The sequence below is a fragment of the Lissotriton vulgaris genome, chromosome 8 (genome assembly GCF_964263255.1).
Source record: "Lissotriton vulgaris chromosome 8, aLisVul1.2, whole genome shotgun sequence".
In the NCBI taxonomy this organism is placed as follows: domain Eukaryota; kingdom Metazoa; phylum Chordata; class Amphibia; order Caudata; family Salamandridae; genus Lissotriton; species Lissotriton vulgaris.
In genome coordinates, this window is record NC_141696.1 from 1,557,397,454 (window position 1) to 1,557,425,144 (window position 27,691).

The 27,691-nt window shown below is 44.8% G+C and overlaps 1 pseudogene across 1 annotated transcript in view; it reads left to right on the forward strand.

Annotated features, from left to right (window-relative positions):
• LOC147700395 (uncharacterized) overlaps window positions 1-14,233 on the forward strand; it is an 85,417-nt pseudogene extending 71,184 nt beyond the window's left edge. The window contains exon 2 of the transcript XR_015299417.1: window positions 6,692-14,233. The product of XR_015299417.1 is annotated as an uncharacterized LOC147700395 (transcript). The remainder of the gene's footprint in view (window positions 1-6,691) is intronic.
• The last annotated feature ends 13,458 nt before the right edge of the window (window positions 14,234-27,691 follow it).

The window sequence follows — 27,691 nt, forward strand, 5'->3', positions numbered from 1 at the left end:
GTTGGTTAGAATCTACATCTATGTTGAACTGTGACAAATGAAAATAAAGAACAGAAGAATTATGTGCCAACTACCATTGTGGACTGTTCTAATCACTTTGGACATTTATTGCTCCAGGATATTAACACTTGTTATGGCTATATGTGTGGGCTTTTGTCTACACACCTGGTGACGGCGGGTGGCCGTTACATATATGCTTTGAGCATTTTGATTAGTTACCTGTGACTCTACACAACTCAGCGCATCCTATACCCTGCCACTTTTTTTCTCTATTGTTTGAAGTGGTATTGTGGGCAAAAAAAACCAATTGGTTGGGATGGAGGCCTAGCAATTGCCTGTTGCAGAGATTAATTCAAGGATTCCATCCATCACTTTGTTGTTGGTACCCATTTAATACCAAATCATCTGGTCACTCTCTTTGACACTTCATGTACAGATATAAACTAAACAAGCATTTGCAAAGCAAATACATCTCACCTACGCAAGAGCTATTGTCTTTGCCAGTATGTTTTAGCAATGTTGTATACCAGATATACTGCTGTTCAGCATGGCTAAAAGTCAGTGGGGTAAAGGAGAGTGGAGTGGAGTGGAGTGGAGTGTTGTGTCATGTCGTATAGTAGAGTTTTATGGAGTTGCTTAGAGTGGCGTTGGGTAGCGTACAGTAGAGTTGAGTGGCATGGAGAGGAGTGAATTGGAGTGTCCTGGAGTAGCATAGTGTTGTGGAGTGTCCTGGAGGGAGTAGAGTTTTGTAGAGTGGAAGTGAGTAGAGTTGAGTGGAGTACAGTGCCAGAGTGGAGTAGAGTTTCAAGGAGTGGTGTAGGACCAAGTTTTGTGGTGTAGAGGGCTTTACATTGAGTGGAGTAGCCCGTTGTGGAGTACAGTGGCGCAGAGCAGAGTATATTGTCGTTGAGTGGAGTGGCGTAGTGTGTCCTACAATAGAGTGGAGTAAAGTGGCATGGACTGGCACAGAGGGAGTTGTACAGAGCATCGTAGAGTGCAGTAGTGTCATAGAATGGCATGTTAGGTGGCGTAGAGTTGAGTGGTGCAGAATAGAGAGCAGTGGCACAGAGTGCAAGGGCCTAGAGTGCTGTCATGCAGAATAGAGTGTGAGAGTACAGGGCCGTAAAGTGGTGTAGGGTATAGTGGCGTTGAGTGCAGTGGTGCACTGTAGTTGGCATAGGTGCAGTGTAAAAAGATGCATTGGTCTCCAGTAAAGTGTTGTAGAGTGCAGTGGCATAGCATAGACTACTTTGGCGTAGAGTGTAGTGGCGTAGAGTGGTGCAGAGGGTAGTGATGTAGAGTACTGTGGTGCAAAGTAGAATAGAGTGGTGTAGAGTGCAGTGACATAGATCACAATGGAGTAGAGTGAGAGTAGAATGTTGCAGAGTATAGTCAAGGAAAGTGCAGTGGAGCAAAGTAGTTGGCATAGGTACAGTGGTGTAGAGTGCATTGGTTTTGAATAAAGTGGTGTAGAGTGAATTGACATAGAGTGCAGTGGTTTAAAGTGGAGTGGCATATTGTAGAGTGCAGTTGTTTAGAGTAGAGGGGTGTGGAATAGATTGTTTCATAGTGAAGTAGAGTGATGCAGGGTAGAGTATAGTGGTGCAGGGTGAAGTTCAGTGGCATAGAGTACAGTGGTGTAGAGTGCACCAGCGTTGAATACAGTAGAGTTGCACAGAGTGGAGTAGAGCGTAGTAAAGTACAGTGACATAGAGTAGTTTATTTCAGAGTGCAGTGGCGTAGAGTGGTTTGGTGCAGGGTAGAGTGGCCTTGACTGGGGTGGCGTAGAGTGAATTGCCATAGAATACTGTGTTGTGGAGTGGCGTAGAGTACAGTGGAATAAACTAGACTAGAGTGGGGGTAAAATGCACTGGGATAGAGTGAGTAGAGCGACGTAGAGTTCAATGTCAGTGCAGTGGTGCACAATAGATTTGAGTGGCAGAAAGTAGTGTGGCAGAAAGTTTAGAAGCAGAGAGTGCATTGCTGCAGATTAGTGAACTAGAGTGCATTGGCGTAGAATCGAGTATAGTGGTGTGCAGAGCTGATTGGTTTAGAGTGTTGTGATGTACAGTGTATTGGTTTTGATTGCAGTGGCACAGTGCAGTGGCGCAGAGTGGAATAGAGTGGCATAGACTGCAGTAGCATAGAGTAGATAGTTTCAGAGTAGAGATACTTGGTGTAGAGTGCAGTGGTATTGAGCAGAGTATTGTAGAGTAGAGTTGTTGTGAAAAGGATTTAGGACCCTAGTATTGATTACCCGATAGCATGCCCAAATATGGATAATACCCATATATAGACACAAAACTCCTAACCATATTTAGACAGATTCCGCGATGTCCTAACATGGCGATTCCTCTGCAACTAAGCCCCTAGAAAGCACAACGAGCTCCGAGACATAACCAGATTACTGAAGCCTCGAGGGAATACTCGTACCTCCAGTATTGATTTGTCCCGGACCCCTGAAGTGCACTTACGCACTTTACATTTCGGATGACGTTAATATGTCCACCCTTTACGTCAAACCAAGCACCCTTCTAGTATAAATATGCCCACGTTTGCATACTAAGACACACAGTGGTTTTGGAGCAGATCGACTACCCTTCCTGCCCGATGCTTTGCTGTCTACAAGAACCGAAGGAAGCCGACCCTCCCGTTTGACGCACTGAGAGAGACGCTGTCTTTTCTCCTGCCGAGAAATCCAGTTCCAGTTTTTCCTAACTACCCTTGCGGGGAGCCGGGAGATAGAGTTCTGAGAGAGAGAGAGCTACCAGACCTCCCACACTCTAACTAAAGGTATGGAGCTGATTAGACTCTGAGAGAATTCTTGGTTTTAGATTTGTGACAGAAAACTATTTAACTTCAGTACTTCTCCTACACTCCTTCCAGGTACTACGCTTAGGTTAGGTACTTTGGGGTAGGCGTATCTTAGAAGCACCAGTTGAGTACGTTTAGATATTATATCATTGTTGTATATATTGTATCCGTTTTTATTGCATCTTATGGCTTAGAAACTATATCATGCTTTTACAGTATTACTTCATAATACTCTTTTTAATGTACGCACTTTACTTTATGACAAGTATTGCAATCGTAGCAATTCACTTCTCATGTGTGAGAAAACAGACTGTTTAATAAATAACATCTTTTATTGAAAACGCCCGTCTCTCCTTTTCTCTACACTTCTGATGAAACGAAGCATGCACATATGACTGAGAGAAATAGCTATCTATTGTTTTTCACGACTCTGGAGATTTCCTCCTAACTCATGGAGATGCAAAGTTGTCATGTTGTATGGTTGTCAGAAACTCATCCCTTCTTGTCAATTCAGAAAGTGTAAACCCTTCCTGTACATTTGAGAAAGCTTCTAGTGACCTCTGAGCTAGCTGGCATTCATAATTAAGTCTAATATTTTCATCAGAGACCTAGATGACCCCAGTCCTAAGTCTAAACTGCTGTTTATATTATTCCAATGCGCAGATGCCTATTGGGAATATAGGAACTACACTACAGAGTAATGCAGAGTAGATTAGGGGAGAACGGTATAGAGTGCAGTAGCGCAGCGTGGAGTGATGCAGAGAGCATAGAGTTCAGTGGCGTAGGTTGTCATAAAGTAGAATGGCAGAGTGTGCAGTGTATACTGGCATGGAGTGCATTGGTGTAGAGTGCAGTGGCACAGGGTAGAATAGATTGGCGTAGTGTGCAGTGGCATAGAGCGCAGTGATGCAGAGTAGATTGGCATAGAGTGCATTATTCATTTATTGGTTTTAAGTAAAGTGGTATAGAGTGCAATGGCATAGTGTAAGGCAGAGTAGAGAGAAGTGGTGTAGAGTAGATTGTTTCAGAGTAGAGTGTGGTGGTGCAGTGTAGATTAGAGTGACGTAGAAGGGATTGCCGTAGAGAGCACTAGTGTATTGGGGAGTGGTACAGAGTAGTGTTCATTGGCCTAGAGTGCAGAGTAGGGTGGCATAGAGTGGAGTGATGTATAGTGGTTTAGAGTGCAGTGGTTCATAGTAATGTGGGGTGGGGTAGAGTGGAGAGATGTAGAGTATAGAGGTGTAGAGTAGAGAGGTGTAGAGTAGAGAACCACAAAGTGGAATGGGTTTAAGAAGAGTACAGTGACAAAGGGTGGAGTGGAGTGGCATAGTGTGGTGCGTGCAGTATGCATGGTATGGTAGCATACTGCCAAAGTCAAAATACACTTTATTCGATTTGATTAAAATCATAAAAGCCAATAAAAACACAATAATATATACAAATTAAAAGAATACATACAAATCTTCAGATTTTGCGACACATTAAACAATCATAAATAGTAAGACATATATATCAACATTCATGTTACAGCGTTACCCTTGTTGAGCCTTGACTTGGTTCTAAATGCTGCAACTAAAAAGCTAGCCACCGAATATGTGATGAAAATATTACCTAAAGACTGTAAGTATAACAGGGCAGGCCTGACTTGTATAAAACCAGCTTCTTTTAAAACGGGTACTAAATATTTAATTCTTGGCTCCCTAAAGGTACTTCAAAACATCATTAAGTGCAACCTGTCCTGAATGGAAAAATTGTCACATTTACATGGGGCTCCTAATTCCGGCGTGCTCTATTGCTGGAAGCAGCCCAACACATAGGGAATTTGATTAAATCTAAATTTAATTAGGAGGTGTCTGTGTAAAGGTTTAGTAACGAAGGTAAGGTAGGGCTCTAAGGATGGGGAGGATAACAACATATAGTGTGCTCTTACTGATGTTTTTGTCAGCTCGAGTTCCTCCCTAGCCAGCCTTACATTCTCCATGAAATGTTTTTGGACCCATTTGATATCCTCAACCTTGATAGAAGATGGCAAATTAAATAATCCTGGGCGACCTAGTTTTTCAAATGCTAGTCGAACATATTCTAGCCAGGGGATTTCTTCCTGTGATCAAGAGACATGACGTCCTCCAGGATAACATGATTAAGAGATAATTCCTCGTTGAGCCATAACTTCAGCCAACACGTTAGGGGAGCCAGTCTCAACTTGTCTGAAATGTAATCTAGACCCAGCTCAGCGTGCAACGAAAAAGTAGGGGTAGATTGGGGGACGGATAGTAGTTGTCGAAGCATACTGCCATTACAGACAACACATCTTCAGTTGAAATGACAATTACATTTGAACTGAGCAAACACAAAGAGATGATGGACGGAGGGCGGAAACCTTTCAGACACTCGCCCCCAGTCACAGATCTGGGTTGAATCCGTCATCGTTCTTTAGCTCACTTTACCACCCCAGTGTGACTGGGGGTGAGTGTCTGAAAAGTTTAGCGCTCCATCCATCATCTCCTTGTGTTTGCTTTGTCTGCCCTAAGTTGGCAGGGTATGCCCAGACATGGGTCCCTTGCTCACCTTTCCACTAGATTCAAGCTAGCCAGGCTGATGAGGGGTGTTACCCAAAAACCGGTCCCAGGATGCTTGTTTCCGGTCCAGGGAAGACCAGGGAAGACTGTCTGGACTGTTACCATGAGGCACAGAGTCAAGACTGATTTGCATATGGCTGGGTCTGAACTGGGGTGGCGAAGTGAGCTAAAGAAAGATTATGGATTCATCCCAGATCTGTGACTGGGGGTGAGTATCTGAAATGTTTCAGTGCTCCGTCCATCATCTCCTTGTGTTTGCTGTAATCGCATTTGCACTCACATAGTTTTACTGATAAAAATGATGCAGCGCACAATGTGTGGAAATGTCATCACCTAATGTACTGATTTGATCGTCAGCACAGTTCATTTACAAACATTTAAATGCTGTTGTGTGCTTGAATTTTTTTTACAGTCTTCCTAGCCAGCATGATTGTCACATTAATCCTCCCACTTTGAAGTCAGAGAACGAAAAAAATAAACACCAAGCTCCCTGGAAGACACAGCTTGACATTTTACCTGTCTTTGAATGCACAGCAAATGTGAGAACAACAAGATTTAAAGGCCCGTTTAGAGAAAGTGGTTTTGTGGAAGAATAAAGTAAACACGGCTTGGGCAACAGGAGAGACGAATTGAACCTGTAGAACTTACAACAAATAAAACCACAAAGCTAGTGGTAATCAATGGGTGGATGCATTCCTAGGTCAACTTTCTGAAAGTCCCAGAGATGTCTTTAGCTTACCAGACAGCTGCACTCTCTGGTAAGCTACGACCTTAAAAGGACTTTGTCCCTGGGTTATGGTTTGTCTTGAGCATGATACTGTTTTACAAACAACCATGTTGTATTTTGTTTAACTTTATGCATTATTGTTTTGTTTTTCGTGATTCTGTTACTCTAGGGTTACTTGTAGACACACTGAAGTTAAGATTTCTTAAATAATTTTCTTGCTGTGACATAAAATTCAAGATGCATGTTATTTACAAGGATCTTGAATATTGAAACCCGTCTTGGGTTTCCTTTGTTCCTGTTTGGTGTGAAGTTTGCCTTGCAGTTTGAGCTTCACTGTTTTCATTCGAGCAAGATCAAGACTGTTTTGTATAAGGATGGTTCCAGTCTTTACAGGCAAAGTGAGCAATACGACAAATAACTGAAAATCTGTACAGTGGCTGTGAATGATACAGTAACATAAATGTCATCCGATTTAGTATTCATTTAATTGTAATTAGTTATTCTCTTTTCCATGTTATGTTCTATATGCATCCTATAGATTTAGTGATAACAAATCTTTTTATTTCCACAGAGCGCAGTCATAAATATATAATACGATGAAGAAGAACAGAGATGACACCAGTAATGAACAGCACAGTAAGAGACAGAAGAACTCGCACATGAAGAAATGCTACAACATGCATCAAGAGCAATCCAGTCACTCCAAGAATCAGAGAACGACCATACCACATGACCCCCAAGATCTGCATAGTATCACATTTCAGCATCCGTAATTGCACTGGACATTCTTTATTAAAGGGTGCACCAACTATCGAACATGATAAGAACCATGCTGTGGCTTTAGTCCATCATACAATCTGGTGCGCTGTACCTTCTGAAACACAGAAAAAATCAAACGTGGGCAAAACATCAATTGTAAAGCAAACAACTGAAGTTTACAATAATAGAATATTTCAAATTCAGAACAGTATCCTAGTGTGCACAGACTTGGCAATGAAGTTTATACTTTGGGCCATTTTACCACACATGCACGCAAACTGAAGAGCCCAACATTTTGGGAATCCTTTTGAATAGCCAGTTATTTTTTTACTAAGCACATGAAGAAGGTTGTATACACTTGGTTTGTAATTCTGGGTATGCTATTCAAACTTTTCCACTTCTACCGATTACCTCTAGGAATACTTTCATCGAACCACTGTTTGGCTTGAGATTGGATTGGGGAAATGTCCTATATTTGGGCTAACCTCTGTATCTTGTACAAAGTCTTCAAATTTTCCACAATTCGGCAGCTGGCGGATGTAGGATTAACCTTGAGATTCTGGGGAAACTTCACTGGCTTCTGGTGAAAAAAGGAATTTGGTATAAGACTTTATGTATCACCCACAAGGCCTACTATGAAATGGGATCATCGTAACTTAGCTGCAAATTACAGAATTATCCATAGCATTTTGCCAGCAATGATGTTTATTCTTTGTTCAGTTTTTTGAAAATATTTAACTAAGATCGAAGATACATACCTCAGCAGAAAAAGCATACCGATTGGCACGGATTCTAGTCACCATTCAACTTTATATTTAAAGGTACAAAACATACATGTTGGAAATACCACATATATGTAGCGAATGTTACTAAAGTGTCAGTATTTCCGCAACCACAGTCCATCTGCATTGTTGGAATTTCAGCAAGTCAGTCAGCATGCACATCAATGGGATGTATGCCAAAATGTGACTGACCAATGGACCTTAAACACTGGAGAAAATTCATACATGCACAGCAAACAAAAGGTTAGCTTTGGTTTCTAATTGATACTGAAGCAGTATCAGCAAACAGGAGGCACCTCATAAGGGCAGAGTGACTTTGGGAAGTCCATTCATCAAGCATCACCGCTAAAAGTCCACTCACAAACAGTAACAGAAGAAAAACTACACAGGAGAAGTTTTCGGTACGAAAAGGTATCAAATATACTTTGCCAACAGCAACCACAAGGATCAAAAACATTCAGATGCATTGAAAATAAGATGAGTTATAATGCAACATCAGTTCAAGGAGATAATTATGCAACATCTACAGGAGGACCATCAAAGGCATACAGTGAATGTGGAAAGAGCCTTACTCTGGGTACACAACTAAAATTGGATCCGCAAACCCACATAGAGGAAAAACCATGCAAATGCAGTGAATGTGGAAAGAGCTACAGTGACTCAACATCACTAAAGAGACATCAGAGAGAACACACAGGAAAAAAACCATATACATGCTGTGAATGTGGAATGGATTTTAATACAATATCAAATCTAAAGTCTCATCAGCGAACACACACAGGTGAAAAACCATACAAATGCAGTGAATGTGGAAAGAACTTTGCTCATTCTGGATATCATAAAAGTCATCAGAGACAACACACAGGGGAAAAATCATACACATGCAGTGAGTGTGGAAAGAGCTTTGCTCACTTACCAAGCCTAAAGTACCATCAGTGGACACACACAGGGGGAAAACAATATACATGCAATGAATGCGGAAAGGGCTTTACTACATTAACAATGCTGAAGCAACATCAGCGAACACACACAGGGGAAAAACCATACATATGCAGTGAATGTGGAAAGTGCTTTACTTACTTAACAAGCCTAAAGAACCATCAGCGGACACACACCGGGGAAAAACCATACACATGCTGTGAATGTGGAATGGATTTTAATACAATATCAAATCTAAAGTCTCATCAGCGAACACACACAGGTGAAAAACCATATAAATGCAATGAATGTGGCAAGAGCTATAGTCAATCAGCAGCCCTAAAAATTCACCAGAGAACACATACAGGGGAAAAACCATACACATGCAGTGAATGTGGAAAGAGCTTTGCTCAAACATCAACCCTTAAGAGCCATCAGCGAACACACACAGGTGAAAAACCATATAAATGCAATGAATGTGGAAAGAGCTATACTAATTCAGCAACCCTAAAGATCCATCAGAGAACACACACAGGGGAAAAACCATTTACATGCAATGAATGTGGAAAGAGCTTTGGTAGTTTAAAACTCCTAAAGAGCCATCAGCGAACACATACAGGGGAAAAACCACACGCATGCTCTGAATGTGGCAAGAGCTTTATTCAGTTACGATCTCTACAGAACCATCAGCTAACACACACTGGGGAAAAGCCATTCACATGCAGTGAATGTGGTAAAAGCTTTACTGACGCATTACAGCTCAAGAGGCATCAGCGCAAACACACAGGTGAAAAACCATACAAATGCAGTGAATGTGGAAAGAACTTTGCTCATTCTGGATATCTTAAAAGTCATCAGAGACAACACACAGGGGAAAAATCATACACATGCAGTGAGTGTGGAAAGAGCTTTGCTCACTTACCAAGCCTAAAGTACCATCAGTGGACACACACAGGGGGAAAACAATATGCATGCAATGAATGCGGAAAGAGCTTTACTACATTAACAATGCTGAAGCAACATCAGCAAACACACACAGGGGAAAAACCATACATATGCAGTGAATGTGGAAAGTGCTTTACTTTCTTAACAAGCCTAAAGTACCATCATTTGACACACACAGGGGAAAAACCATACATATGCAGTGAATGTGGAAAGTGCTTTACTTACTTAACAAGCCTAAAGAACCATCAGCGGACACACACCGGGGAAAAACCATACACATGCTGTGAATGTGGAATGGATTTTACTACAAAATCAAAACTAAAGTCTCATCAGCGAACACACACAGGTGAAAAACCATATAAATGCAATGAATGTGGAAAGAGCTATTGTCGTTCAGCAACCCTAAAGAGCCATCAGCGAACACATACAGGGGAAAAGCCATATCCATGCATTGAATGTGGAAAGAGCTTTGGAAATTTAAAACTCCTAAAGAGCCATCAGCGAACACATACAGGGGAAAAACCATATCCATGCTCTGAATGTGGAAAGAATTTTAGTGTAACATCAGCTCTAAAGGCTCATCAGCGAATACACACTGGGGAAAAACCATACGCATGCAGTGAATGTGGAATGGATTTTAGTATATTATCAAATCTAAAGTCTCATCAGCGAACACACACGTTGGAAAAACCATACACATGCTGTGAATGTGGAATGGATTTTAGTACAATATCAAATCTAAAGTCTCATCAGCGAACACACACGGGGGAAAAACCATATACATGCAGTGAATGTGGAAAGAGCTATAGTCAATCAGCAGCCCTAAAAATCCACCAGAGAACACATACAGGGGAAAAACCATACACATGCAGTAAATGTGGAAAGAACTTTTCTTACTTTGTAAACCTAAAGAGACATAAACAAACACACACAGGAGAAAGACCATACACATGCAGTGAATGTGGAAAGAGCTTTGTTCGAACATCAACTCTAAAGAGCCATCAGCGAACACACACAGGTGAAAGACCATATAAATGCAATGAATGTGGAAAGAGCTTTGCTCAAACATCAACTCTAAAGAGCCATCAGCGAACACACACAGGTGAAAGACCATATACATGCAATGAATGTGGAAAGAGCTATAGTGGTTCAGCAACCCTAAAGAGCCATCAGCGAACACATACTGGGGAAAAACCATATACATGCATTGAATGTGGAAAGAGCTTTGGAATTTTAAAACTCCTAAAGAGCCATCAGCGAACACACACAGGTGAAAGACCATATAAATGCAATGAATGCGGAAAGAGCTTTGCTCAAACATCAACTCTAAAGAACCATCAGCGAACACACACAGGTGAAAGACCATATACATGCAATGAATGTGGAAAGAGCTATAGTCAATCAGCAGCCCTAAAAATTCACCAGAGAACACATACAGGGGAAAACCATACACATGCAGTAAATGTGGAAAGACCTTTTCTTACTTTGTAAAAATAAAGAGACATAACAAACACACACAGGTGAAAAACCATATAAATGCAATGAATGTGGAAAGAGCTATAGTGATTCAACAACCCTAAAGAGCCATCAGCAACACATACAGGGGAAAAACCATATACATGCTCTGAATGTGGAAAGAATTTTAGTGTAACATCAACTCTAAAGGCTCATCAGCGAATGCACACAGGGGAAAAACCATACGTATGCAGTGAATGTGGAAAGAGCTTTACTCAATCTACGCACCTGAATAGAAATAAACTAACACACACTGGGGAAAACCCATATAAATGCTGTAAATGTGGGAAGAGCTTTACTCACTTTGCAAACCTAAAGAGCCATTGGCGAACACACACAGGTGAAAAACCATACACATGCTGTGAATGTGGAAAAAATTTCAATAAAGCATCAACCTTAAAGACTCATCAACGAACACACACCGGCGAAAAACCATATTCATGCAGTGAATGTGGAAAGAGCTTTACTCAATTTATACACCTAAAGAGACATAAACAAACACACTTCTGTAAAACCAAACAGGTGGAAGTAGCCTTAGTCAATTAGCACATCTAAAGGACCATCAGTGAACACACAGGGAGAAAAGCATACACCTGGAGAGACTGTAGAAAGAGCTTTATTAAATCAGTGTTTCTAGAGATCCATCAACAGATATGCACACACAGGTGAAACAACATTCACACTCCGTGACTATGGAGAGTAACTTTTCATCAGAGAGAACAAGGTATTTCATTTTTCATACCTAATTTTGTATAAAAGAATATACATCTTCTCACTTGGCTATCAATTCTAATTCACCATCAGCGAGCACACAAGAAAATATTTTCAGCTGCAGTAAACATGAGAGGCCTTATTTTTGGACTGCTCGCCATGCAAAGGCATACGGTCTGTGATGAAACTGCAAAAAAAGCTGCCTACCAGGGCTAGGACCTTGGGTACTTATCCACTGCTGATCTAGGCTAATCATTTTAGCGTTTGCCCCCACCTTTGGTTCAAAGGAGCCAGCAAGTCGCCCAAATTGGGTTGGGCTACAAACGACAGTTACCTCATTGATAGGCTGTTTCTGAAGTGCTTGGTTCACTAGTGATACTAATTACGAACTATCGGCTGTTTAGATAGTATATATAGATTGGTTCTGAAGTATTCCCATTTGATCCTCCAGATACACCAGGCAAGAAACAAGTCAACCTGTGACTCGTAGCCACGACTGCTCGCACTCTCAATTTTTAATTGGGACCAGTGGGCTCACATTGAATTTGCAGCACTACTGGACTCCCCTTTTTAACCTTGTCTACACTATTCCTGCACATTCTTCACTCGCATCTACACCAGTAGGCCCTTTACCCACACTGCACCCTACGTTCTGGTATAACAAGATCTCCGATAAAGAGCCCCCATAGGGTGCCCGTCAGGCATTGCAGCGCCGGCCTGATAAGGAGCATGCCCTATGATAAAGCATAGGGCACAGGTGTGTGAGGGCCTTCTTTCCCAAAATGGGAGACTCTCTGTCTCTATCATAGGGTCAGGGTAGTAGGCAGACCAAGCCTCTATGCTTTTTTGCTCTTTTCCTTAGGAACTGCATACCTGGTTTGCTTACTCATTTTTATCTATACACACAGGATATTGACCAACATGACCGTATCCATGAGGATCACCCCAACGCTGCTCCAATTTAGGAAAAAGATGAAGACTCACATATTTAAGGAACACTACTTCACAGTGCAGTAACAGTCTAGAAACCAACCACCTCCTATCACTAATTGAATGTAAGCTTTTCTTTGACCTTGTATGGTGCTCTGCTAGCTTTTGAGTACATTCACCCTATAAAAATGGATGTATGGTATATAATCAAACCATCCAACCATTACATGTGGCATTTGGATAAAATGTATTATCTTATTTTATAGACACAGCAAAATATTATTAAATAGTTTGTGCTCTGATTGCTATTGAACAAATGTCACGATCTCCTTTCTCACAAACAACTGAAAGGATGCCTGTAGATTTGCAATGTTTTCTCACAAGTGCAAAGTTTTTTTGTAACATGACTAAATATTTCTATTCCCAAGTGAAAGCAGATCATGAAATCTCTCCTAGTACTACTGGGTTATGACAACTCATGTATGAGCAAAATGTACCAATGATTTAGACTAGTGACTGTGCAAGAGGAATTCATATTCATGGAATGAATGTGATATAGGCTTTGAACAGCCATTAAATTAAAAGCCTACTTATGGTGTTAAGCATTGGTAAAGAAATCTGGTGGAGGATCTTAGGTTAAGTTTTTTAAAGTCTATTAAGTTTCACTTTATATAAAGTGAAATAAAGTTAATCCTTATTGGTATTTATATATGTTAATGATGATTTTATTAATCTTGTAACCTGTTTTGTTTTAATTTTAATTACATTTCTTCACAATTTTCTATTGCTTTTCCAAGTCACACTTTCCATTTAAACTTGACAATGCTTAATCCGCTTACGGATGAGAAATGCCCGCATGACAGACTTCCATGTGATCACAATTCTCATCCATGTACATATACACAAGATTGTTGAGTGCTCCTTGGCAGGTGCCATGGCACGATTAGTATGACCTAATCTGGAGTCAGAAGATGTGCTGGGTAGGGGCTTTTGTTAACTAGAATGCCAGAAATTATGTTCAATCCTGCCATGATGTGTATCTGAAACATGCCCATAATGAGGCAAATCCCAAGACAAACGGATACCTAACAAAACACTGTGATCGTATATTGTTAAATTATTGGTCATCAAAGGTAAAATTTACCGACCTACCTAAAAACTCACAGTATTTAATAATGCATCATGGAAAATGCTCAGTAGGTGTACAGATTTGTATTTTTAATATCGTAGAGTATTCTATATTTTTTGCATTCAGGAGAACCTAGACATCCCATGTATCCACCTTTACACCATAGCACAACCACCATCAAGACCCCAGCCCTAGTAATGATCTTTTGAGATCTATCTTGACAGTGGCCGGAGGAAAGACTTTAATTTTCAAAAGCCAGAGGGCTACGAACTGTAAATTAGACTCTGTAAGGCAAATAAATATATTCAATGTTAGTGTTTCTTTGTCGTAGCTAAATAATGCGCTAACCACCTCTCCACGAATCCCAAAAACAGTCTTTCATTTAAGAATTTATTACAGAAACTGAAGGATTTCAATAGGAACAATGTAGGACAAATCACATCTACGTTCCCAATATCTTATGGTCCTTCAAGTTTGTTGATGATAACCTGGTAAACCTCTATCTCTTTGTGGCCATATGGACTAAGACCCTCCAGAAATTGACTACAATGAAAGGAAATTTAATGCACTTGTTCCTTGCAGCTGGTCTTTAAATGTTCAGCACACTACCAATCTTGGGTAGCAGCCATGTCTGGTCCAGCTCCAAGTAGTCAGTCTTTGGTTTGGGTACTCCAATGACCTTTCCTGGTGATGCCACCACTAAGATGAGCAGGATTCAACAAAACATCATGATATAAAAAAAATTCTAGCTTCCTTGATGGAATCTGTGAGGTGACTGTGGCTTGCAACTCAGCACTCAAACCGGCTAAGCAAAAGTCATGCACATCACCTGTAGGAAATGGCCCCTCTAAAGACTATTCATCACTTATTCAGAGTAATGGTTTATCAGTGTCAGACTTTAAATGGTCCCTGCCTGCAGACTGCTGTGCAGACTCTTGCCCTTTGGGTGGTGGCTTTGGGGAAAGATCCCATCTCCCCTCCAGTGATTCTTTTTTTTCTTGCTCTGATGATCATTTTTTATCAAGTTGGAGAGTCATCAGTGTCGCAATTAATTATAAGAAATCATACATCACAATGCATACATTATGTCAGTCAATACCATCAGCAACTTGAACTTGGACAAGATAAGACTTTCTACGCATATTGTATCAAAACAAACTAATATTAAGTCATTAATAGTCTGCTGCTATAGTTACTTGGGTAACTATAGCAGCTACAATAACTATGCAGCACTAGTCGTAGCCTACTACGGTTCTGCTCTCAAGTACCAGGACACAAAGGACATCCCAATGTCTAGGTGCATTTAGACATGCAGGCTCTCTCTGGAAGTTGACCCGAAAGTTGACTACCAGAGATCATTGTCCCGCTGGTAGCTCCAGCCTTCTGCAGGGTTCCACTGTGATGTCCTGAAGAAGATTCCTGCTTTTTATGTGCAATACTTGCAATTCGTATTCTCATAGGTAGGAAAATGCAGAGATAGGGTTGATTTCCCAAGGATACCTAAATGCTAAACAGCAGGAATGCAGAGGGCTTCATATAAAACTATTTCTATGCAAAAGGCATCTACCACCTGAAATTTAATTTAATTAATTCAAGGATCTTCTGTTTGTGTTTTAAGTCCATTCAGATGCAAGACAAGCACCCTGCTTGACCCTGCCAGTTTTAGCAAAGTATACCATGACTCCCACTGCATGCAGGAAGGAGAAATCTCTGGCTGTTAATGGTGCTGGCAGTGACCTTCAACACCATTCACTTTAGCAGGAGATTGCTGGTCCCTAGGAGATGCCTATGAATACATTGGTAGGAAACAGTGGGATACAAGGCTCAGGCTGCACTGGTTTGGGATCGTGGCCTGCAGCATTACTGGAACACTGTGCACTGTGGCAATTCCTAGGACTCAGCTGGGACAGAACCCCAGTGGTAATAGATACATCCACTGAGGCAGGGGTGCTCGGTTCTGGCTGAAAGAAGGTAGCTTTGTGTAGGAGAGTAGGGTCTGCTATCCTATGGTCACCCCAATTTTTGCTTTTTGCTTCACTGGTTTTCGACTTACTGAGGCTGTGGGCCTGCTAATCAGACCCTCAGCCTGCTGTTCTCTCTCTAAATTTATAATACATGTGCTATAGGTACATACCACAATTGGAAATGGACTCCTTGTCAGCCCCTGTACCATGCACTCTAGGTGCTCAGGGCATAGGTGCCACCAAGGCCTACCAGGGGCTGAAGCATAGCTTTTGCCACCCCTGGCTGGTTCTTAAATTGACACAACTGGCTGATCACTCAGCTGGGGCAAGTGGGTGTAATCACCCCTTGCTTAGATATAGTATACCTATATCTAAACCTATATCTGGACACATATATAACCTGTGAGCCACTCCTATGGAAGGCCTCATCAATCCTGGAGGCAGAGTGCATGGTTTTATGTGAGATGGAGCTCTGGCATGAGCTGAGCCTGTCTGCAGCTGTCGGGAACAACTCCCTAAGCTGATCCGGGATAATGCCATACCATATACTCTTAAGCGCCTTATAATCCTCGCGGTTATATAGCAACTTTGGTTTGGCTTTATCAAAACATGTCGTGTAAGGTGTCATACGAATTGTAATACTACCCCCTCGCCAGTTCTGGCGACGGGGGTAGCATTCCACCCTTCTAGAGGGAGAAGACATGTTACTTTACTGAAACGCGGTTGATTTAAAATGAGCCTCAGATCCACAAAATGGATGCCCCTGCCACAGACACGGGTCTGGCCTCCTGCTGCTGACCGAAACTCAGCATATGGTGGCCTGGACAAAGGGTTTCCTGTCGCAGGGCGGTGTCAAACCACCCCAGACAGGAGATAGTGGATTGTAGTAGGGAGGTTTCAAAGAAACCAGACACTGCCTGGGGAGCACAAGGCTGCCCCGTGCATAATCCGGCCAAACCGGTTCTGGGGCCTTCCAGCCCCTGTCCCAGCGCGGCCTGGATCAAAGGAAAGGGGTGTAACCACCCCCTTCCTGGGTCCCACCCATAGGAGGGGACCTAGCAGGATGTCCAGCCCACCAGATTCGAATAAGAGTGGGAGCAGTGCCAATGCAACTCAGATCATCCTGAAGAAACATAAGAAACGAATTCTGGACCCTTCGACTTTCTACTCGACGTTAGAAGACTGAAGAATCTCCCTTGTGGTCAAGGAGTGACCACCCTGTGCAAACAGGCAACATCCAGCCCTCGACCCTTGCTCTGTTGCAGTTCCCGCCGGAACTCGAGCGACAGAGATCGACGAGATCAAGCTTGCCTGCCTTTTCCCTGCCCGATCCACAGTCCCTGCAGAGCTGAGACCCGTGAAGGCGACCGGAAGCGTGGGGCACGCCATCTTGAAAAGGCCACGAGACGCTGACCGTGCAGCCCACGAGTGACCCTCGAAGCTGTACACCGGGGTTTAAGAAGCCCCAGCCCCGAGCTCCACTTGCACCAAAGCTCACCCCTCCACACTCGACGAGTGCTGCGTGGGGCCCTTCTGCTTGTGTTGGCTCGACGCGTTGGCCCGGTCACTTGCCAGCTGGCTTGTGGCCCCTGTGCCGACGAAAACTGAAATACGACTTGCTTTTCTGGTTGCTCCAGATCTGCACCAGCTCCTGTGAAAAGGAGCCCCCACTCTGACCCTCCTGGTTCGAGTGATAAGCAATCTCCGGGTTCCGCGTGGATTGCTTTTGCCAAGTGCTGTTTGCTGCAATCTTGAAGCCGACGGTGCTGACGGCGAGAGCCTACGTGGGACAGATCGTGACCTGCTCCTGGACGTCGCAGATGCCCCAGAGCCCACGTGACAACGGAGAGAAGCCTATCGACAACCACCTGATTGCGCCCGACATTGCCTGGTTCCGTCCTGGTTCCACCCTGGTCACTGCTGAGTGACCCAGACTCTGTCCCCTCTGCTTTCAGGTACTTTTCTACTTCGATCCACCCTTGGATCGCACCGGACACTTCTGCTTCACATCGCCTGCAGCTGCAACAGCTTCAAGCACCAAGAGCCTGCGTGTCAAAACCCGACGCCACTTCGACCCTGTGCACCCACGGCCTGTGGGTGAGGTAACATTGCAACGCCGGTGTTCCCACACTGGTACACACCTCTAGGGTCTGTGTCTAAAGTTTTGTTCCTCTAGGTTCAGCGGAAGTATCTTTTAATTCACTTTATCTAACTTTTACGCACCATTGACATTGCATTGGTGCGAGCCGCACTTTCCGTGCTGCACCCGTCTCCTGTGGGCTACTCCCGACTTCAGCATTGCTAGTCCTGACTGCTCCCAGCGAATCTCTAGGCCCTAGGCCTAACCACCGTTCGATTGGTATCTCTTATACCACTTTTTTAGTATATGGTTTAAGTGGCCACCGGCCCTTATCCAAAATTGTGCAACTTTGTATGTTATACTGTGCTTTTGATTTAACGCTTGTGCCCCTTTCCTCATAAAGAGTACTGGGGAGTAATTTAGAAATAAATACATATATTTTTATAATATATACTTGTGTGGTGTCCTTTCATTTGATTACAGGATTGTATGTGGTAAAACAGCTCGCTTAACACGACCTCTTAAGTTAAGCCTTTAAGGCTGCTTAGTCCATGCTACCATTAGGATAGCTTGTCTAACAAGGTTGACTTACAACCAGACATCTTTGGGGTTTGTTTGGACTGATACCCAGTGGTTCCAGAATTGGAAACACTACATATCAGGCCAACTTCTCACATTGGTGTGCAGCGGTGCGGATTTGAGCTTGCTGTTTGTTTTACCATTGCAATCTTTACATCAAATTGAAAGATCACATCAAGTACCTCTAGGTACATATAAATCAAAAGCTTAGCATATTAAGTTCTACTGAACTTAGTAGTTGTAGATTAAAGGGATTAGCACACCCTGACTACAACTCACTAGCAAGGTACAGTAGGAAAACACTTAGTGTAGGTAAGTGCATCACTTACACCTCACTAGCAGTCATGTCTGATACAGGTAGAGCCTCAGGCTCTGCTCCTGTAATAGTTGATCCTATAGGGACAACATCCAGATATGACAACCTTAGCCACAAAGACCTGAGTGCCTTGTGCACAGCCAGGGGGCTAAAAAAGGGCAGAGGCCCTACAATTCCTTCCCTAATAGCTATCCTAGAAAAGGATGACTTAGATAAGGTGAGTCGGGCTCCCTTAGAATCAGGTGAAGGGTTAAACTCCCCTGAGAATGAGAATCTTCCAGAAGATGAAGAGGAGGAGGAAGAGGAAGAGGAAGGCTCAGATGTAGAAGAGCCTGAAGATCAGGATCAGAGGGTGAACCAGGTACAGGTTGCCAGGCTTAACCAGGCCAACCTAGACCTACATGAGAATGGAGAGGGCCAGCACCACTCCAGATCTCATAACCAAATTCTCCCAGGCAACAGAAGGGTGAGGTCTCCATCAGGGGACTCTCATCTTTCTAGTGCCTCAAGAGAATCTCAAAGAGGGATGACTCCCTCCCAGAGAAAAGAGCATAGGGCCAGGATGAGGGCTGTCCAACTCCAAATAGAAAGGGAAGAGGTAGCCTTGGCTCAAGCTAAACTTGCTTTAGCAAGAGAAAGAAAATTGTGTGGCTTAGATGCCACTGGTGGCAGCAAAGTTCCTAAAGAAAAAGACAGGGCCTATGACAATAGAAACCTGACAAAAATTGTGCCCCCCTACAAGGAAGGGGATGACATCCACAAATGGATGACTGCTCTTGAGAGGGCCTGCATGGTACAGCAGGTCCCTGAGGACCAGTGGGCGGCAATTTTATGGTACTCCTTTTCTGAGAAAGGGAGGGACAGGCTCCTCACTGTTAGACCTGAGGATGCCAAAAACTACTCTGTTCCGAAGAGTGCTCTTATTGAAGGGTTTGGCCTAACCACTGAGCAATACAGGTTGTTGTTCAGAGACACCCAAAAAGCACAGACTCAGGACTGGACTGATTTTGTAGATTGTGCCACTAAGGCTCTGGAAGGTTGGCTGCAGGGAAGTAAAGTTTCAGACTATACAGGATTGTACAATCTTATGATAAGAGAGCAGATCCTTAATAACTGTCAGAACCAGCTGTTGCATCAATACCTTGTTGACTCTGATTTGACCTCTCCCCAAGAATTGGGAAAGAAGGCAGACAAATGGGTCAGAACAAGGATTAAGCAGAAAAACCAGAACCAAGGTGACCAGAAGAAAACAGACCAGAAGGGTGGGAATCAGAAAGATAAAGAAAAGGACCAGAAGTCTTCAGGCCCCCAAACTAGCAATAAGGAGGGGGGTTCCCAAAATGGAAACAAGAAAAAGAAGAATGATGGCCCAAAGAAACCTTGGTGTAATACCTGCAAATCAGTTTCACACTGGGGCAGTGAATGCACTAAGAAAAATCCAGTCCCCACCACTGCAGCTCCTAAAGCACCTGCACCCCCTAGTACAGTTAGCAGTGGTGGTACACAGCCAAAGGGTTTAGTAGGGTTGACCCTGGGTACTGAGGTGGAATCTGGCCTATTCAGAATCCCCACACAGGCAGTTCTCCTATATGATGTGGACTTACCTTTGCCCACTGCAGTAAGCCCCAGTAACCTGGGCAAATATAGGCAGACTCCCTTAATCAATGAGAAACTGGCTCAGGCCTACAGGGACACTTGTGCCAGTGTCACTATGGTGACACCTGACTTTGTGGACCCTGGACAGATTGTACTAGGTGAAAGTTACCTAGTGACCAATGCAAGCAACTCCACTACTTCACATAGTGTGGCTGTTGTGAACTTCTCCTGGGGAGGGGTAGATGGCCTAAAGAAAGTTGTTGTGAGTGCAGACCTCCCAGTAGACTGTCTGTTAGGCAATGATCTTGAAAGCTCAGTTTGGTCAGAAGTGGAGTACAGGACTCATGCAGAAATGCTAGGGATTTCAGCTCATGTCCTTGCAGTGACAAGGTCTCAGGCTAAGAAGTGCCTTCCTGAACCAGTGGTGGATCTTGAAACAATAGACCAACCACAACCCAAGAGAAGGAGCAAGAGGGTTAAGGCTGTGCCTTCCCACTTGCCCCAGGTTGAGGATCAAGTTTCACAGGAAACTGATTCTGCAGTCCAAGAGGAGACTGTCTCAGATGAGCTTGAACCTGAACAGGTTGAGTTTCTGGGGACAGGGGGACCCTCAAGGGCAGACCTGGGGCAGGCCCAATTAGATTGCCCTTCACTTGAACCCCTCAGACAGCAAGCTACTGCTGAGGCTGCAGGGAATGCTCAAGGTACCCATAAAGTGTATTGGGATGAAGGACTCCTTTATTCAGAGGCTAGAGACCCCAAGCCTGGCACAACCAGGAGGTTGGTTATACCTTTGAAGTTTAGGGGCTTCCTTCTTACCTTGGCCCATGATATTCCCCTTGCAGGACACTTAGGCCAGAATAAGACTTGGGACAGGCTTGTTCCACACTTTCACTGGCCTCACATGTCAGAAAATGTCAAGGAGTTTTGTCGCTCCTGTGTCACTTGCCAAGCCAGTGGTAAGTCAGGTGGCACAACAAAGGCCCCCCTGATAACACTACCTGTGGTGGGGGTACCCTTTGAAAGAGTTGGAATAGACATTGTGGGTCCCATGGATCCTCCAACAGCATCTGGGCACAGATTTATACTGGTGGTAGTGGATCATGCCACCAGGTACCCAGAGGCAATTCCCCTGAGGACCACCACAGCTCCTGTGGTGGCAAAAGCCCTCATTGCAGTTTTCTCAAGAGTGGGCTTTCCAAAGGAGGTTCTTTCAGACAGAGGTACCAACTTTATGTCTGGATACTTGAAAGCCATGTGGAAAGAGTGTGGAGTAAACTATAAGTTTACCACACCCTACCATCCACAGTGCAATGGGCTTGTTGAAAGGTTCAACAAGACCCTAAAGGGAATGATAAAAGGGTTACCAGAGAAGCTTAGGCGGAAATGGGACATCCTTTTACCCTGCTTGCTCTTTGCTTACAGAGAGGTCCCACAGAAGGGGGTTGGCTACAGCCCTTTTGAACTTTTGTTTGGCCACCCTGTAAGGGGTCCATTGAGTTTGGTAAAGGAAGGATGGGAGTTACCTCTCAAAAAGCCTAAGCTAGACATTGTGGACTATGTACTTGGTCTCCGCTCCAGGATGGCTGAATACATAGAGAGAGCATCCAAAAACCTTGAGGCCAGTCAAGAATTACAGAAAGCTTGGCATGACCAAAAGGCTGTTCTGGTTGAGTACCAGCCAGGGCAGAAGGTGTGGGTGTTGGACCCAGTGGGGCCAGCAGCTCTCCAGGACCAATGGACTGGACCCTACCCTATCATTGAAAAGAAGGGAGAAGTCACCTACTTGGTTGACTTTGGCACCCCTAGGAGCCCCCACAGGGTGCTCCATGTAAACAGATTGAAAGCATTTGTTGACAGGGAGGACATGAGTCTCCTCATGGCCACAGATGGGGAACAGGAGGAAGAGAGTGACCCTCTCCCAGACCTGCTTTCCCAGAACCCTGATGATGGTTCAGTTGATGGAGTAGCCTTGGCAGGCCGCCTCACTGAGCAGCAACAGGTGGACTGCAGACAGGTGTTGCAGGCCCACAGACATATGTTTTCTCTCACACCCAGCCAGACTAATTGGTGCACCCATGAGGTGGACACTGGTGACAGTCTGCCTGTGAAGAGTAAGATCTACAGGCAACCTGACCATGTCAGGGATTGTATAAAGGCTGAGGTGCAAAAGATGTTGGAGCTTGGAGTGATTGAGCCATCAGAGAGCCCATGGGCTAGCCCAGTGGTCCTTGTGCCAAAACCTCATACCAAAGATGGGAAGAGAGAAATGAGGTTTTGTGTGGACTACAGAGGTCTCAATGCTGTCACTAGGACAGATGCTCATCCCATTCCAAGAGCAGATGAGCTCATTGATAAATTGGCTTCTGCCAAGTTTCTGAGCACATTTGATTTGACAGCTGGCTACTGGCAAATCAGACTAGCTGAAGAGTCAAAAGCCAAAACAGCATTCTCTACCCCTAGTGGACATTATCAATTTGTGGTAATGCCCTTTGGTTTGAAGAATGCACCTGCCACCTTCCAAAGGTTGGTGAATCAAGTCCTTGCTGGGTTGGATGACTTTTGTGCAGCATATCTAGATGATATTGCTGTCTTTAGCTCCACCTGGGAGGATCACCTGATCCACCTGAAGAAGGTTCTGGAGGCCCTGCAAAAGGCAGGCCTGACTATCAAGGCTACTAAGTGCCAGATAGGGCAGAGCAAGGTTGTGTACTTGGGCCACCTAGTAGGTGGGGGTCAAGTTCAACCACTGGAGAGCAAGATCCAGACCATACAGGACTGGGCTCCTCCAACTACCCAGACACAAGTCAGAGCCTTCTTGGGCCTGACTGGGTATTACAGAAAATTTGTAAAGAACTATGGGTCCATTGTGACACCATTGAATGACTTGACATCCAAGAAGATGCCCAAAAAGGTTCAGTGGACAGTTAGCTGTCAAAAGGCATTTGATGACCTGAAGAAGGCCATGTGCTCTGCACCTATCCTGAAGAGTCCTGACTACTCCAAACAGTTCATTGTACAGACAGATGCTTCTGAGTTGGGGGTGGGAGCTGTGCTTTCACAACTTAATCAAGATGGTCAAGACCAGCCCATTGCTTTTATTAGCAGAAGGCTGACCCCCAGGGAGAAACGTTGGTCAGCTATTGAGAGGGAGGCCTTTGCTGTGGTTTGGGCCCTGAAGAAGTTGAGGCCATACTTGTTTGGTACTCACTTCCTAATTCAGACAGACCATAAGCCCCTCTTGTGGCTAAATCAGATGAAGGGTGAAAATCCCAAACTGCTCAGGTGGTCCATTTCCCTACAGGGGATGGACTTTACAGTGGAGCACCGCCCAGGGACTGACCATGGTAATGCAGATGGTCTCTCCAGGTACTTCCACTTAGAACATGAAGACTTATCTGGTCAAGGTTAAGTTTAATGTCCCTGCGTTTGGGGGGGGGGGGTTATGTAGGAGAGTAGGGTCTGCTATCCTATGGTCACCCCAATTTTTGCTTTTTGCTTCACTGGTTTTCGACTTACTGAGGCTGTGGGCCTGCTAATCAGACCCCCAGCCTGCTGTTCTCTCTCTAAATTTATAATACATGTGCTATAGGTACATACCACAATTGGAAATGGACTCCTTGTCAGCCCCTGTACCATGCACTCTAGGTGCTCAGGGCATAGGTGCCACCAAGGCCTACCAGGGGCTGAAGCATAGCTTTTGCCACCCCTGGCTGGTTCTTAAATTGACACAACTGGCTGATCACTCAGCTGGGGCAAGTGGGTGTAATCACCCCTTGCTTAGATATAGTATAACTATATCTAAACCTATATCTGGACACATATATAACCTGTGAGCCACTCCTATGGAAGGCCTCATCAATCCTGGAGGCAGAGTGCATGGTTTTATGTGAGATGGAGCTCTGGCATGAGCTGAGCCTGTCTGCAGCTGTCGGGAACAACTCCCTAAGCTGATCCGGGATAATGCCATACCATATACTCTTAAGCGCCTTATAATCCTCGCGGTTATATAGCAACTTTGGTTTGGCTTTATCAAAACATGTCGTGTAAGGTGTCATACGAATTGGAATACTACCCCCTCGCCAGTTCTGGCGACGGGGGTAGCATTCCACCCTTCTAGAGGGAGAAGACATGTTACTTTAGTGAAACGCGGTTGATTTAAAATGAGCCTCAGATCCACAAAATGGATGCCCCTGCCACAGACACGGGTCTGGCCTCCTGCTGCTGACCGAAACTCAGCATATGGTGGCCTGGACAAAGGGTTTCCTGTCGCAGGGCGGTGTCAAACCACCCCAGACAGGAGATAGTGGATTGTAGTAGGGAGGTTTCAAAGAAACCAGACACTGCCTGGGGAGCACAAGGCTGCCCCGTGCATAATCCGGCCAAACCGGTTCTGGGGCCTTCCAGCCCCTGTCCCAGCGCGGCCTGGATCAAAGGAAAGGGGTGTAACCACCCCCTTCCTGGGTCCCACCCATAGGAGGGGACCTAGCAGGATGTCCAGCCCACCAGATTCGAATAAGAGTGGGAGCAGTGCCAATGCAACTCAGATCATCCTGAAGAAACATAAGAAACGAATTCTGGACCCTTCGACTTTCTACTCGACGTTAGAAGACTGAAGAATCTCCCTTGTGGTCAAGGAGTGACCACCCTGTGCAAACAGGCAACATCCAGCCCTCGACCCTTGCTCTGTTGCAGTTCCCGCCGGAACTCGAGCGACAGAGATCGACGAGATCAAGCTTGCCTGCCTTTTCCCTGCCCGATCCACAGTCCCTGCAGAGCTGAGACCCGTGAAGGCGACCGGAAGCGTGGGGCACGCCATCTTGAAAAGGCCACGAGACGCTGACCGTGCAGCCCACGAGTGACCCTCGAAGCTGTACACCGGGGTTTAAGAAGCACCAGCCCCGAGCTCCACTTGCACCAAAGCTCACCCCTCCACACTCGACGAGTGCTGCGTGGGGCCCTTCTGCTTGTGTTGGCTCGACGCGTTGGCCCGGTCACTTGCCAGCTGGCTTGTGGCCCCTGTGCCGACGAAAACTGAAATACGACTTGCTTTTCTGGTTGCTCCAGATCTGCACCAGCTCCTGTGAAAAGGAGCCCCCACTCTGACCCTCCTGGTTCGAGTGATAAGCAATCTCCGGGTTCCGCGTGGATTGCTTTTGCCAAGTGCTGTTTGCTGCAATCTTGAAGCCGACGGTGCTGACGGCGAGAGCCTACGTGGGACAGATCGTGACCTGCTCCTGGACGTCGCAGATGCCCCAGAGCCCACGTGACAACGGAGAGAAGCCTATCGACAACCACCTGATTGCGCCCGACATTGCCTGGTTCCGTCCTGGTTCCACCCTGGTCACTGCTGAGTGACCCAGACTCTGTCCCCTCTGCTTTCAGGTACTTTTCTACTTCGATCCACCCTTGGATCGCACCGGACACTTCTGCTTCACATCGCCTGCAGCTGCAACAGCTTCAAGCACCAAGAGCCTGCGTGTCAAAACCCGACGCCACTTCGACCCTGTGCACCCACGGCCTGTGGGTGAGGTAACATTGCAACGCCGGTGTTCCCACACTGGTACACACCTCTAGGGTCTGTGTCTAAAGTTTTGTTCCTCTAGGTTCAGCGGAAGTATCTTTTAATTCACTTTATCTAACTTTTACGCACCATTGACATTGCATTGGTGCGAGCCGCACTTTCCGTGCTGCACCCGTCTCCTGTGGGCTACTCCCGACTTCAGCATTGCTAGTCCTGACTGCTCCCAGCGAATCTCTAGGCCCTAGGCCTAACCACCGTTCGATTGGTATCTCTTATACCACTTTTTTAGTATATGGTTTAAGTGGCCACCGGCCCTTATCCAAAATTGTGCAACTTTGTATGTTATACTGTGCTTTTGATTTAACGCTTGTGCCCCTTTCCTCATAAAGAGTACTGGGGAGTAATTTAGAAATAAATACATATATTTTTATAATATATACTTGTGTGGTGTCCTTTCATTTGATTACAGGATTGTATGTGGTAAAACAGCTCGCTTAACACGACCTCTTAAGTTAAGCCTTTAAGGCTGCTTAGTCCATGCTACCATTAGGATAGCTTGTCTAACAAGGTTGACTTACAACCAGACATCTTTGGGGTTTGTTTGGACTGATACCCAGTGGTTCCAGAATTGGAAACACTACATATCAGGCCAACTTCTCACATTGGTGTGCAGCGGTGCGGATTTGAGCTTGCTGTTTGTTTTACCATTGCAATCTTTACATCAAATTGAAAGATCACATCAAGTACCTCTAGGTACATATAAATCAAAAGCTTAGCATATTAAGTTCTACTGAACTTAGTAGTTGTAGATTAAAGGGATTAGCACACCCTGACTACAACTCACTAGCAAGGTACAGTAGGAAAACACTTAGTGTAGGTAAGTGCATCACTTACACCTCACTAGCAGTCATGTCTGATACAGGTAGAGCCTCAGGCTCTGCTCCTGTAATAGTTGATCCTATAGGGACAACATCCAGATATGACAACCTTAGCCACAAAGACCTGAGTGCCTTGTGCACAGCCAGGGGGCTAAAAAAGGGCAGAGGCCCTACAATTCCTTCCCTAATAGCTATCCTAGAAAAGGAAGACTTAGATAAGGTGAGTCGGGCTCCCTTAGAATCAGGTGAAGGGTTAAACTCCCCTGAGAATGAGAATCTTCCAGAAGATGAAGAGGAGGAGGAAGAGGAAGAGGAAGGCTCAGATGTAGAAGAGCCTGAAGATCAGGATCAGAGGGTGAACCAGGTACAGGTTGCCAGGCTTAACCAGGCCAACCTAGACCTACATGAGAATGGAGAGGGCCAGCACCACTCCAGATCTCATAACCAAATTCTCCCAGGCAACAGGAGGGTGAGGTCTCCATCAGGGGACTCTCATCTTTCTAGTGCCTCAAGAGAATCTCAAAGAGGGATGACTCCCTCCCAGAGAAAAGAGCATAGGGCCAGGATGAGGGCTGTCCAACTCCAAATAGAAAGGGAAGAGGTAGCCTTGGCTCAAGCTAAACTTGCTTTAGCAAGAGAAAGAAAATTGTGTGGCTTAGATGCCACTGGTGGCAGCAAAGTTCCTAAAGAAAAAGACAGGGCCTATGACAATAGAAACCTGACAAAAATTGTGCCCCCCTACAAGGAAGGGGATGACATCCACAAATGGATGACTGCTCTTGAGAGGGCCTGCATGGTACAGCAGGTCCCTGAGGACCAGTGGGCGGCAATTTTATGGTACTCCTTTTCTGAGAAAGGGAGGGACAGGCTCCTCACTGTTAGACCTGAGGATGCCAAAAACTACTCTGTTCCGAAGAGTGCTCTTATTGAAGGGTTTGGCCTAAC